We start from the raw sequence: 14,720 nt of genomic DNA, 5'->3' as shown, positions 1-14,720 counted from the left end.
CTCCCAGCACAACCAGAACAAAGCCTTACTCCTTACCCAGTGCTTGTGGCTAGAATTTTATTAAAGGTCATTAAACGAGCAGTACAGTTATCTGGGATAAGACCTGACAAGATATACACCTTTTATACTAATGCACAAGTTAATGTGTGCTGCGAAACCATCCCAGAGTAGCAAATTTTATTAGCCATGGCTCCAAATTTTACACATGGGTCTCCATTAAAGATAACCAGACTGTTACATAATTGGCAATGGATTCTTGAAGAAAAGGGTTCTAAAGTTCCTCTTAAAGGACCAACTATCTTTACAGATGCATCCAAACATAACATTTGCGCTGTGTATTCTCGTGACTTAACTATAAAGAGAGTAATCAGAACTCCTTTTCAGTCCACTCAGCAGAATGAATTGTATGCAATCATTCTAGCTCTTGCTTATTATCCGGGAGACATAAATATAATATCTGATTCGGCCTATTCAGTAGGTGTGGTACAAAGAATTGCCACAGCCCAAATAAAATTTGCAGCCTCCAATATATATCAGCTCTTTAAGGAACTTCAAGAGCGAGTGAGAGCATCCAGGTAAGATTTATATTTTGCATGTCCAGTCCCATAGTGGACTTCCAGGTCCTATTTTTGATGGTAATTCAAAGGCAGATAGCCTTCTAACCATGCTGGCCAGTACTCCTTTATTTCAAGAAGCACAAGAGTCTCATTCTAAATATCATCAGGCTGCCCGAGCTTTACGTTTGCAGTTTGGAATAACAAGAGAAGAAGCTAGGAGCATAGTAAAAGCCTGTGCAGCTTGCCTTCGTTTCCATGCTCCTACACTCCCTCCAGGGAAGAACCCTTGTGGTTTGAGACCTAATGAAATTTGGCAAATGGATGTGACCCATTATAAATCTTTTGGTCATCTGTCTTTTGTCCATGTCGTGGTTGATACCTTTTCAGGATTCACATTTGCAATGCCAGCAGCAAAAGAGACAGCCTGAGTGGTCACTGAATTCCTCATACAAGCATTTGCAATTATGGGTGTGCCACAAGCAATAAAAACAGACAATGGACCTGCATATACTTCTAAACATTTTACACACTTTTGTGCATAGTATAAGATTTTACATACCACAGGCATACCCTTTTATCCTCAAGGGCAGGCAATAGTAGAGAGAAGAAACAGAGATATTAAGACACTCCTCCAAAAACAAAAGAATGGGGGAGCCCCGGGTAACCCTAGAGAACTTTTAAATTTAGTTCTCAATACCATTAATTTTTAAATTTTTGACAAAGATGCACTGGCTCCGGCAGACAGGTTATATAACCCACCAGAAGGGCAGTGTCCAGTGCGAGCAGCTCCACTGTCTTTAGATAATCGCCAAGTGATGTGGAGAGACCCAGAAAGTGGTGAATGGAAGGGACCAGATAGGTTAACTGCTTGGGGGAGAGGGTTTGCTTGTATCTCCACAGATGGAGAAGGAATCAGATGGGTGCCAACGAGCCGTATTCGCCTTGTCCATCAGAGAGAGACAGAGCAGACCCTTGAAATGAAGGAGAAGACCCAAAAATATCGGGTGGTTCCATTGCTGACTGTGCCCACCACTGAAAGAACCTGGCAGTTATGGCGTTTGACTCATGGACATCAAAAACTGATGGACTTGAGAATCCTCAGAAATCATTGGATTCTCTGAGATGTGATAAGACCCTTATAGGACTTGAAAACCCTCAGGAATCATTGGATTCTCTGAGGCATCATAAGACTATTATTGTAGGACTGAAAGCCCTCAGGAATCATTGGATTCTCTGAGGCATCATAAGACTGTTGCAGGACTTCAAAACCTGTAGGGATCATTGGATTCCCTAATATATAAAAAGACTGATGTGGGACTTCAAAAACTTGTGGGAATCATTGGATTCCCTAACAGTGAAGCAATGGACAATAGATTGGTTTTAGACTATCTCTTGGTTGCTGAAGAAGGAGTATGTGTGACTGATGTTTGCATACCCTCCTTTTCTAGGATTTCTGGAAATCTTTTACAAAACCATGTTGATTTATATTGTTTGTTATATCACTACTTGCATGTACAATTCCTGTTTGTTACATCACATCGAGTCTGCACTGACTGTGGGGAGAGTCATCACCAATAGCTTCTGCCTTGTTGCTATGTGCTTGTGTAATAACTCCCATGCTGATGGGTTTGTGCATACTTGTCTCTAATAAGGCCCTTCAACCCAGAAACCTGCTAGTAATCCCCACTTCTCTTTGGTGCTTTTCATCTCCCTTCCTGAGATGTCAGGGAGGGCGTGATTATCTCCTTTTTAGTGCTTTCATCTTCCCTCCTAAGAAGTCAGGGGGGGCGTAATCACCTCCTTTTTGGGGTCCTCACCTTCTTGAAAAGTAAGGGATGGTGCAACCACCTATGGTCTAAAACAAAAGAAAGTGGGAGACGTAAAGGGCAAGAACTGAGCAATGCACTTGGATAATGAAGCACGTGAGACTAATTGCCAATTGGACAGTTCCCTATTAACTTGTTTGAAGGTTGACCTTCCCCAGCTGCCAGCAGTCAATGACCCTCTAAAAATTTGACTGCGAGGAGAACAGCTTTAGCTATTTCTATTCAATCCTTCTGAGAATAGTTCAGAAAGTCTAAAAGTAAGCAACAAGCTATTTATGGAACTGCGGGATTTGGGACATGTCTAACAACAAATATGAGCTATCTGAATTTGAGAAAAACAACAGATAAGCAATTCATGTGTCAGGTGTTTCAATACATTTGGATTTTTCTCCTTGGCTTCTTTTATTACATGTGTACAGTTATGTGATGTGTGATCATAGTTCATTAAAACTTATTAGTGTTGGGAAGTAAGAAGGTTTTTCTTGAGGGTTGGGGGTATCCTTGGTCATAACAGTACATATGAATTCTATAAATCAAGTCCTAAGCTAGAGTTCCATGATTAGAAGAAATATAGAGAGGTTGATGTTTCTACTATGGTTTATGGGGATGACTTTGGAAAACTCATTGGTGAATATTGTCATACTTTTGGCCAGCCCTTTGATGGTCAAATTATTTTAAAATTATTTTCTTCATAGCTAATTTCTTAGTTTGCTAGCAAATCTGTCAATTCTACTTCTGTAAACATCTTTTGCATTGATTTATTCCTTTATTTTCATTGTCATTGTCTCTACAGGTCCTCATTAATTTCCCCCCGGTAAAATACTATAGTCTTCTTAAAAGTGTTCCTCTCTTGACTCTCTCCCCCCTTTATTCAAAAGCCATAATAATTTTTTTTCTGTATGGATAATGTCATGCTAATTCTCTTCTCAAAAATCTTAAGTGACTCCCTATTGCTTTCTGAGTTAACTATATAAATACAGGACTATATCTTCTGATATAGTCCTTCTTCATCTCACTTTAAGGAAACAAACTATTTTGCATAAAATAAATATTTAGTAAATATTGAATTAATGAATTTGTGGAAGAAGATACTAATTACTTCTCCAAAGTTTTAAGGTTACTAGGGTAAGAAAGGTGGGTAGTGACAGTAAAGTTTCTAATAGGATCAGTAAAGATCCTAAAAGGATCCTAAAGAGGACAAGTTGTATTATTAGCATTTTCTTCACCTATAAGTTATAATACTTCCTGCCTCAATGAAATAAAAAACAACCAAAACTTGAAGAAGAGAGTACCATTGACTGATGTGGAAATGTATTAGGTCTATCTATCTATCTATCTATTAGGATATTTTGTTCTGCTGGTTGGGGAAGCTCTGGAAGAGAATATTTCAATGTTATCTTTATTGTCAAAGTTGGGCAGCCCTCAGTAGGAGGACAGAGTAGAACTATGTGTATTAGGATTGAGGTCAGGAGCTCTGGATTTAAATCCTGATCCTGACACTTAAAATTGCCTGAACAGATACAAGAATTACTTTTTACTACTCTAGGCCTCATTTTCAGAGTCTGTAAAATGGGTTTGATGATACTTATATATTACCTCCCTCAAGGATTATGGTTTTTTAAAAGGGGTCTTTATGTTAAATGTTAAATGAATGTTAAAAATGGGGCAATGAGATGGCATAGTCAACAAAGCCTTGAAATAAGGAAGACCTCAGTTCAAATTCAACCTTAGACATTTACTATATGACCTTGGGCAAATCATTAGGCCTGATGCCTCAATTTTTTTTATCTATGAAATTACCTGAAATTTTCTTATCTGTAAAATTATCTGAAGAAGAAAATTGGAGAGATATAGAACTACCTTGGATATCAAGGAAGCATGATCAAATATAAAGGGGAAATGGCCTTAGGAGTCCAAGTAGACAGTTGAAATCATTTTAGCCAAGAATAAGCCATTTGGTCTTATAGCCAAGATAATCTAAAAATCTTCCTATAAATTTGATTCTTAAGATCCTCAAAGGCTAGGAGCTTGTCTATCAGTCACAAGTGATCAGATCTTTTCAATCTCCTGAAACTTTTCAACTAAAATGAGTGGAAAAAATACAAAAAATCAAACAAACTAAATGCTACTTTTTTATAGAACTTTTAATTTAGAAAATAATCATTCACAGAATCTCAGAGTAAGAAAGGACTTCAAAGGCCAGCTAGATCAATCCATACCTCATCACAAATCTCCACGTTAAACTCTATGAGTATTTACAAAGCCTTTATTTGAAGGCCTACTGTGAGGAGGGACAGGCTACCTGTTGAGGCTGTTCACTTCATTTTTAGATAGCACAAAATCAATAGAATTCTAATAAGTAACTCTGTAGTACAGTTTCTTCAAAAGAATATAATAAATGACTGAAAAATCGCTTCAAACTATGAGGCTGTTCACTCCATTTTTAGTGCAGAATCTATAGAATTCTAATAAGTAACTCTGTAGTACAGTTCTTTTAAAAGAATACAATAAATGACTAAAAAATCACTCCAACCTACTTTCTACAAAAAATGAAACAACTTGTACTTCATTGAGACACCAGCAAAAGTTGTATTTCTTTTCTTTCTTTTGGATAATGTAATATTGAGATACCAAATAAATTCCAGAATCAGACAATAAGCCTTGTCCTCATAACTGACATATACATTACGTATATTTATATAAAAAGCAGTTGAAAATGCGGGGTGGGGGTATGGAGATGCATGAGCTGTTGTAGCCACAAGGCAGCCATTACTTACTTCATTTTACGTGACTATTTACTCTGATACTGAATAAAAATTGAATTTGTTGCCATAGCAACTGCCACATCACATGGCACTTCTGTTGCCTTTAAATCACAGAAGACTATTGTAAAGACATTCATGAACCAATGTGACATTGGACTCTGTGTACTTTATGCACTATTTTAAAAGATGCTGTCATGTAATAAAGCCATATTTGAATGGGTATATCAAGTACAGTTAATTATATTTTGTGTTAATTTTTTTCTTGCTGTTTTCTCCATTTCTAGAAATAAGAAAATAGGAAAATATGCAATGGAAGAGAGTCAATTATCTGGACTGGAGTAAGGGTGGTATTGTAATGTAAAACTAAAATGTAGACCTCCCATTCAAAAATCAAAATGCAGCACTATAGAGAGTTCAGACCAAGATAAGACCTATATAAGACAACCTTTTAATCTTTCAATCTTTCCTCACCAAATATCCCAAAGGGTGATAGGCAATAAGTAAAACATTAGCTATAAGTAGTATGGGTCTAGAAAATAAAGAAAAAAAATTACTTAGCTTTCTAATACTCTCATGCAGATTTTCCTTTTCAAATACAAATAAGGCATACCTAAAAATAAATGTGCTTTTCTTGGGACAGATATTTTGTTTATACTTGAGAGAAAGATGAGATTATCTGACTCAAAGGATGCCAGTTGTAATAAACATTTAATGTTTATGTAATTATGTAATGTACACAAATAATGTAATATCAGTAATATGTTGTTGCTGTAAGTAATTGGGAAAACAGATTATCTTATAACTTAGGTCTGAGAAATCCAATAAGTATTTCATGAAAATGGGCCATTATGGTATTCCTTTGGGTTGATTTTTCTGATAATATTGGTCATTATTTGTTCTGAAATAGAGAGATGGCTACATGTTCCTTGAAAATTTGGAGGCTTCAAGCTTCTCTTCAGAATGTGCCTGGATAAATGAAGATAAGTGGAGAAATACCTATACTTATACCTATACTGATGATTCCCAAATCTACTTTTCTATAAATCTGCATCTTATTTAGTGGACATTTCTTTTTAGTTATCACTAACTCAAATTCAAGCTATTTAAATCTGAAGATATCATCTCCCACAAATTCCTGAGTAAAAGAAATTGAAAGAAGCTGTTCTAAAGAGGTAAATCCCCCCAAAAAAAGTTCTTCTAAAGAATTTCTACCTCTCCTACTGAGGTTTGTTTGTTTGTTTGTTTTTTTTATCAATTGTACTGCTATTCTTGTTCAAATCCAATGGTTAACTATTCAGCTTATTAAGTTTTTGCAGACTCTTCTTCAAAGATTGTTCCTTCTATTCATCCCAACTTCCTCATCACTACTGAATTTATTCTAGGTGAAGGCTCTATCATCTCATTAATCAGTCAATATACAGAAATTTATTAAATGTCAACCACATGGCAGGCATTATGTTCTGGAAGTACTAAGACAAAAATGAAATAGCCTATGGAGTGTATAGTCTCTCAATTAATTCTGGATTCTAGCAATGGCTTCTGATATTGAACAAATATTCTTTGAACACATTCCTTTCATTATCTTATTCTCTATTAAAATACTTATAACATCCCTCAATTTTCTATTTCAAGTCATTTTTCCCATTTGCCTTTCAATATCTAACTCTAATTCAACTGACTTTAACTTACTTCTCCTTCATTCTGTCAAATGAATATGCCATGGTTCATTTCCCCCGTCTATACCTTTAGTCATATTGTTTTTATTTCTCTAAATATCTTTTTCTTTTCCAAGTTTCATTTTAGCAATCATCTTCCACTTCCAGGAAGTCTTCTTTTCTTTAAATATTCTACTGTACACCAACCTCTCTTTCCTTTAAATTTTTATATATTTTGCTGTATTCAAGGATTTTTTTTTTAAACTTTTGTCTTTTGTAGGTACCTATGATAGCAGAATTTAATTGTCCCAAGGCACAAGATTTATAATGAGATGTCATGGTGTTTTCTCAGAATTTTAACATATTGGATAAAATCTGATTGAAAGTTTCTGACTGGCTGAGTAACTCTAAAGATAATATCTGATTCTAAAATTTAGTCTGAATAGAGGAGATACTCTCTGTAACTAAGCTATCACATCATGACTTTAGTCTGGCAGCTTTACTACCCAATATTCTATTTCTAACTTCTAGAGCTGTTTGTGCAATTCATAAAAGCTGCAACCAAATGGCAATGAGTTGTTTTAGTTCTGTGTGTTGAACTCCAAGACATAAACCTTTCTTGAGATTGAAATGGTGATTATAGATTATAAACATTAATTTCTACTCATTTATAAGCTGCATTCTTTAATAAAGTAGTTAAATATAAGCAACTTCAAATAAACATATTTAAAGAAGATTCTTGAAAGTAATTAGAACCCGTTACTTATGTATATTACTCATTTTTCATTAGCTTTAATTTTTATGTTAACTTTTTTCAACAAACCAATCTCATACATACATACTAATGAGGATGTTTCTTTACAAATCACTTTGGATCCTCTCAGTAATAAAATCCTCTTGGATCTTTGCTTGGCTCTCTGGGCTTATTAAAAGTTTACTGTCATTGTCCCATTAGCTTTTCTTCTAGTTGAAGACTAATCAATGAAATGTTCAGCGTTATGCTTGTTACAGTAAGAACCCACAGATATATGAAACATTATTGCTATTTGCAAGGAGTTTATTTAATGTCACAATAATATCTAGACTTTAGATAAAGCTTTAAGATTTGCAAAGTACTTTGAAGATATCATTTCTTTTATTCTTTCCAAAAAATCCCCCTCTCTGAGTCACCAAAGGGATTGCTAATGGAAGAAAAGTGTACTTCCTTTTTTCTTCTTTTTACTTCTCTTCCTCTCCTACTATTTTTTCCCCCTGTGGTCTCCTTAAATAAGAAATGCAATTTTTTTCCACTGTATCAGAAGAAAAAAAAATTTGGGTCTCTTTGGGCCACCCAAGGACATAAGTTTACTTTTTTTCTTTGATTTCAAATCAGAAATCTTATTCTACTTTCCCTTGCCCACTAGTTTCTGAGGTAGAAGATCAGATCAAATGAGTTCCACCATTGTTCCTGGATAGGTTAAGCCAAATGACTCAACAGTAGTCCCCTCATCATTTCAGTAACTTTCTGGACCAAAGTGTCCCTCTTATGTTACTTCTTCCCTCTACATGCTGTTTTCTCTCTCAGAATGCTATCTTCTACTAATGAGAAGCAAGGTACTCATCTCTTGACAGAGAAGTGATGAACTTAAGTCTACATTCTTGACTCTCCTGGACTTTTTCTACAATGGCCCAGAAACTTTTTCAACCTGGAAGCTCACTCTCTCCCTGGAGTTCACACACTGGAAATATCTTTTTATTTCAGTAGGCTCTCCTTCTAATTGGCTGGTTCCATCCAGAATCTCCATTTTAAAGGACAGGCCCAGACTAATCATGTCTTCATTCCTCACTTGGTTACTCCTGAATTTCCTCTACTTTCTCTACAATGTCCCCTCACTAAATACCTTTATCTCTCCTCTTCCTTCCTTTATGTATTGTCTTCTTCCAATTAAATATAAGCTCTTTGCATTCCTATTCTTAGGCAGCTAGATAGCTCAGTAGATAGATTTCCATGTATGGAGTCAGGAAGCCCTGATTCTATGCTCAGGAAGCCCTAAGTTCAAATTTGTCTTCAGACACTTACTAACCACGTGACCCCGAGCAAGTCACTCAATCCTATTTGTCTGAGTTTCCTCATTTGTAAAACGATCTGGAAAAAGAAATGACAAATTGCTTCTGTATCTTTTCCCCAGTCCCCAAATTGGGTCATAATGAGTTGAACATGACTAATATTACTGAACAATAAGAAATCACAGTGCCTAATATATATTAATACTTAATAAATACTTTCTGTGTCTGTGATTTGCATATAATCAGCTCTCACAAAATTATCCTGTATCATTAATACATTTTTTAACCAGACCCAAATGTAAAGTCACACACATAACTTTCACCCATTTATAATATTATTTCTGAGGCACTTATTACCTCTAAAATTACCTTTTTCTAGATCCAATTAACAACATTAGGTGGAAAATGGCCAGTGCTATCATTATGGTAGGGAGATGAGGCCTCTTGTACAACCTGTCAACATACGGGGGGAGGTACACAGTTTATCACAGGGAAGATAGATATAATTCAAGGGAAGAGCTTTATGTTTATGTTTTATGTTTCAAACTTCATGGTGTAATATAAGTTCACTTGCTATTGGACAACAGTAATTAATTTTGATTCTTTGATAGAGATTTACCAACCTTCATAGCTTATTATCAAGACTTGAATTTCCCCCCAGTTCTCAAAGGGACAATATTTCCCCAGGAGGAAAAATGGCCAGGGCTTCTGTGCCCCCCACTGAAGTTGCCTAGGTGAAGCTTCTTTTATCCTTAATAACTGACTTCTGATAGTGACTACTGTTTAAACTGTCATCATTCTTTTCAACAGAGCAGAACACTTGAATAGATTTTTTTGTATGTAAAATTAAGCTAGTTTTAAAATCTATTCACTGTACAATTCCATTTTGTGAATTAAATTTTCACTGAAAGGCCTGTCTACTCTTCTTTTGAATTTTTATACATTATGGAGACCAGAAAATCAAATTGTAGAGTTAGAAGGAAGCCTTATAGACAATCCCTTCTAAAGAAACTATGACAAATGATAATTCAGACCCGTTTTTAAAATATTTTCAGTAATGGACGACTCATTACCTCTCAAGGCAGATGATTCCATTGCTGGAGACTTTTATGCATTTTTTTAAATTTTAAATCAAAGTCTTCCTCTCTGTAACTTTTAACCGCTGATTCTGGTATTCTTAGGAAATGTGTTTGATGTGACAAACTTCTTAACATTTGAAGATAATTTTCAGGCACATCACACCTTCAACTTATCTAACCATTCATCATATGGTTTCTGGGCTATCATCTTTTCCCACCCAGGAAATTGAAGTTAAGTGACTTGTCCAAAGTCATCTATTAAGTGTCTGAGGATATATTTGAACCCTTCCTGCCTCCTGAGCTTGTGCTCTATCCCCTGTGCTTCTAGCTGCCCCTCTTACCATCCTTTGTGCACTTAATTTGGCATATATGCCATGAAAAGGTGATGGAAGATTACTATAAGACTATTCTACTAATTTGCTACCATAGCAATTTAGAAGAACAGTAGTGCAGTGATAGTCAGTCTCAAAACCAGGCTGATCTTAATGACAGGGTTTTAAACAATTCTTTAAATTGCTTCTGCACTAGAATTGTTGGAAGGGATTTCCTAATCTGGAATAATCTAGTACAATTAGAAAAGAAGGTTTTACCTTAGAAAAACATTTAGGGAATCAGGGATAGGCTTCTGTGATAATCTCTTAGTTTATTTTCCTTTTAAGTTTAAAAAAATAGTTCCTATTGACTTTCAAGTTTCTTTTGGTAGAAACATGGATTTATATAAATTGAATAAAATTATGAAACCTTTCAAATATCAGAAACCATAGCTTTTGAAATATGTCAAAACATTACTAATCTATTTGGAATGTGTATCTGTGTTTTAATCTATTCATTTTCTTTAAATTTGTTTTGAGATATTTCCACTTGGCTTAAAAAATGTTTTAATTCAGATATCTGTCATTAGATGTGTGAATCATAAGCTAACAAGAAAGATTCCATTAAGGCTGTTAGATTTCCAGTAATCAAACTCTGCTTTATATTCGACAGTTGGAATTTATTAGAGATATTTGTATCAAATAGAATTATTCTTTAGTCATAATTATGAAAAATCAGAAATGAGAGTACAGGAATGAAACAAATAAGATTTTTGTGGAAAAAGATTATTTACTTTTCCAAAATTCCTCACCTGTTACCTTTTTATCCATATTTCTTCCCTCTCCCCCTAAAACATACACACACACACACACACACACACACACACACACACACACACACCCCTTCCCCATATTCTTCAATGCTTCTTGATATAAAGTTTTACCTTGAAAATTATATAAGAGAAAAATTTTATGGAAAGAAAGAAGTGTTCAGATTTGAGATCCCATATGAGAATTCTGTAACTGAATTTCAAAGATAATAGCAAAGCTGCCTTGTGACAAGGAAAAGTGCCATCTGGAAAAGGACAGGAGATCCTGAAAACTAGTCTCCAAATATGTGATCAACCAAGAAAACATCTGGACTCTGCTAAGAAGTTTGAGAGCCCCAGGAGGAAGACAGAAGTGGAATCATGAAGAATGGAAAATTGGGGAGATTGTCATTTTATGGAAAAAAATTTAATAAGGGGATGGAACTAGCACCCATGGGTTTTCTACAGTTCTTTGCCTCTCTTATCATCACAGGGATGGCTCAGCCAATATAACAAAGCCAAGTTTATAAATAGGTGAGGATCAAAGAGGGAATAGATTCAATATTATATGGATGTTTCGTTGAGTGACTTGTGAACTGCAACAGGAAACACCCCATGGAAAGTGTGTGTGAGGACTTCATTTTGCTTGTTCTTGCCATGATGTCCTCTTTGTTACAGGCTGTATTATGGGCATGGAGCTCTCTCATAAGTGAAGAGGTTGTATGTAAAGTTATTCTACATATGAAATGAAGGAGATTTTTTTCATCCCTTTCCCATTGAGGGTCCTAAAGCCTTGTTCTTCCTTCTTTATTTCCTTTCTTTTTTCTTCCATTTGTCTTTTTGAGATTATACATAAACAATCATATCAAACACATTTTCATGTTATCATGTGAAAAAAGAAAGAAAAATGGCAATTAAAATGGAAAAATTAGTATATTTTAATCTGTATTCAGTCTCTATAATTCTTTCTCTGGGTGTGGATGGCAGTTAACATCACAAATCTATTTGAATTATCTTTGATCATTATAGTGCTGAGAAGAACTAAGTCTATCATAGTTGATCATCACGCAATATTGCTGTTACTGAGTACACTGTTTTCTTGGTTCTGCTCACTTTATTCAGTATCTGTTCATGTAAGTCTCTCCATGGTTTTTTTTTCCCTGAAATCTAACTACTCCATATCTTTTTTCATCATTTCTTATAGAACAATAATTATATCAAGATTCTAGGGAGGTAAATTTTATTGACTCTGGCCAAGTTTTCTGTGGAACAGCTAAGTGAAAAAAAATAAGACATGGCACCAAGCATTTCTCTTTCTAAAATATGAATTCTAGGAGAAGGCATAATGGGGTGAAGATATAGGTGCCATCATATAAAGATTCTCATCTTCTGAGAAAGAACAAACCTCATGTGCAGTTTAAATCTCTATTTCACTAGAGAAAGCAAGGGAAAACTGTAAACAAATAAGACTGAGGCCTGTGTCAGATTTAGAGTGATCTTCATGCCCAGGAGTCAGCCTCTTTTTCAGACCCATTTCTATTATACTATAAGTGATCTATGGATTCAGAAAATAGCCTTGTTATGAAGGAAACAGTGAGACCAGCAAAGTATTAAAAAAAAAAAAAAAAAGATAGAGATTAAAGGTGTCTTGATATTTGGTACTAGGAATTTTGAGATGAATTTCCAGTTCTCTGGATTAGTAATTAGTTTGATATTGGGCAAATTAAATTTAAATGATTTTCCTCATGGAAACTAGATGACATAGGACAAGATGTAATACAGAATCAGAAATTAATACTTACTAGCTATGTGCCCCTGGATAATCTCAGTTTCCTCATCCCCATTTAGGAAGTAACATATACTTCATAAAGTTGGTTTGAGGATTAACTGAGAGAAGAATTAGTTGTAAACCTTATAGCACTCTATAAAGCACTCTATAAATACTATTAGCCATAGTAGTAGTAATAATAGTAGTTATTGTTTGGTTTCTTTAGTCGTGTCTTATTTTTCATGTCCCCTTTCAGGTTTTCTTGGCAAAGAAACTGGAATTATTTGCCATTTTCCCCTCCAGCTAATTTTACAGATGATGAAACTAAGGTAAATAGCATTAGGTGACTTGCCTAGGATCATACAGCTAGTCAGCTTCTAAGGTTGAATTTAAACTCGTTTTCCCCCCAAGAAAGAGATTCTATCCACTATGCCATCTAGCTATCTTTATTATTACTATAAGTAACAATAGTACCAGTGGAGATGAAGATAAATCAATCAGATGTTTAAAAAGAGTGATGTGAAAGTTTCATAAAGTACATAGCATTCTTAAACTAGTAGGTATATTTATTTAGTCCATAGAAATGTAAGAAATTAAAATCTAGCAAGAATCATAAGTAAAGTATGCCCAACTTCTGGTCTAGCTAAGAGAACTATATGCAGCTAACTAAATAATTAGGCATAAAACTAAATTTAGATACATCAACTGCCTTTCCTGAGCTTAATACTGTTTTGTAAGAATCAGTTTTAAAATCTAGTAAGCTTATGGTTGGGGTAGCTAGGTAGTACAGTAGAAAGAATACCTGGCCTGAAGTCAGGAAAACTCACCTTCCTAAATTCAAATCTGGTCTTAGACACTAATTTCTTATATAATGTGGGCAAGTCACTTCACCCTGTTTGCCTCAGTTTTCTCATCTGTAAAATGAACTGGAGAAGAAAATGGCAAACCATTCCAATTTCTTTACCAAGAAAACCCCAAATGCAATCATGAAAAGTTGGGCCCAACTGAAAAGTGACTGAACAAAGCTCATGGCTTGCTTTTTAAATTTTAAGTAATTGCCATTTGAAATTTGCTTGATAGCTTTAGTACTACACACAACTTCTCTTTTCTTCTTACTCCTCCAAATCAAAGAACTAGACCTTCTACAAAAGATTCTTTCAATTCTACTGTACCCCAGCCTCTGATTTGGCCCAAATATTCTATGTCAAAGAGCAGCCTGAGAAGCAACTGCATGATTGGATTACTCAGAATGGCTTTCACCTGGACCCATCTGCATTTGATCCCCAATCATTTGAGAATTGGCTTAGTTACAGAATTCTATTATTCTTCCTGGAGGAATGACTATGCACAAAAATACATAAAAATCACATTTGATAAGGTTGAGGGGACAGAATCAACAGAAAAGTGAAAAATACTTCTTGAGTTCTATTACACCAAAAAGAGAGACAGTCAAATCAAAGCACTTCCATCATTTGCCCTAATCCTCCAAGCTCCTCGGGTCCCTTTCCCCTTTGGTCACCGTGCCTTCTGTGTAATACAGACAGTTATTTGGATCCCCACTGCCTCTTGGCTTATTCCTTTCCACTTATTGGTTGCTGAAGATACAGCACAGTGCAAAAAAATGCAGGATGTTGTCAGCTGTCAAATGCTTCATTAATCTAGTCTGAGTTGGAAAGGCACTGAGAAAACACCAAGAACAATAGTATCTGTCAGACCCCTTCAAGCGTTTTTTGAAAAGTTTCTATCAGTCATTTGTTTTACTCTTTTACTATACTCTGTCCATCGTTTAGCTGCAAAATGGATGTTTTCAAGGTACAATGCACTCTTTCTATAAAGCTGTATCTGAACAGTGAACAACTTTGTAATCATAAAAACCTTTTTTACTTTGGGGGTGGGAAAAGAAA

At 35.1% G+C, this 14,720-nt stretch overlaps 1 protein-coding gene across 6 annotated transcripts in view; it reads right to left on the bottom strand.

Annotated features, from left to right (window-relative positions):
- The window catches only part of PTPRN2 (protein tyrosine phosphatase receptor type N2), a 1,470,018-nt gene that overhangs the window by 437,874 nt on the left and 1,017,424 nt on the right, over positions 1–14,720 (bottom strand). The window lies entirely within an intron of this gene.

This window comes from Sminthopsis crassicaudata, chromosome 5, assembly GCF_048593235.1.
Source record: "Sminthopsis crassicaudata isolate SCR6 chromosome 5, ASM4859323v1, whole genome shotgun sequence".
Lineage (NCBI taxonomy): Eukaryota > Metazoa > Chordata > Mammalia > Dasyuromorphia > Dasyuridae > Sminthopsis > Sminthopsis crassicaudata.
The sequence above is the reverse complement of the archived record's forward strand: the minus strand, read 5'-3'. Positions and strand labels throughout refer to the sequence as shown.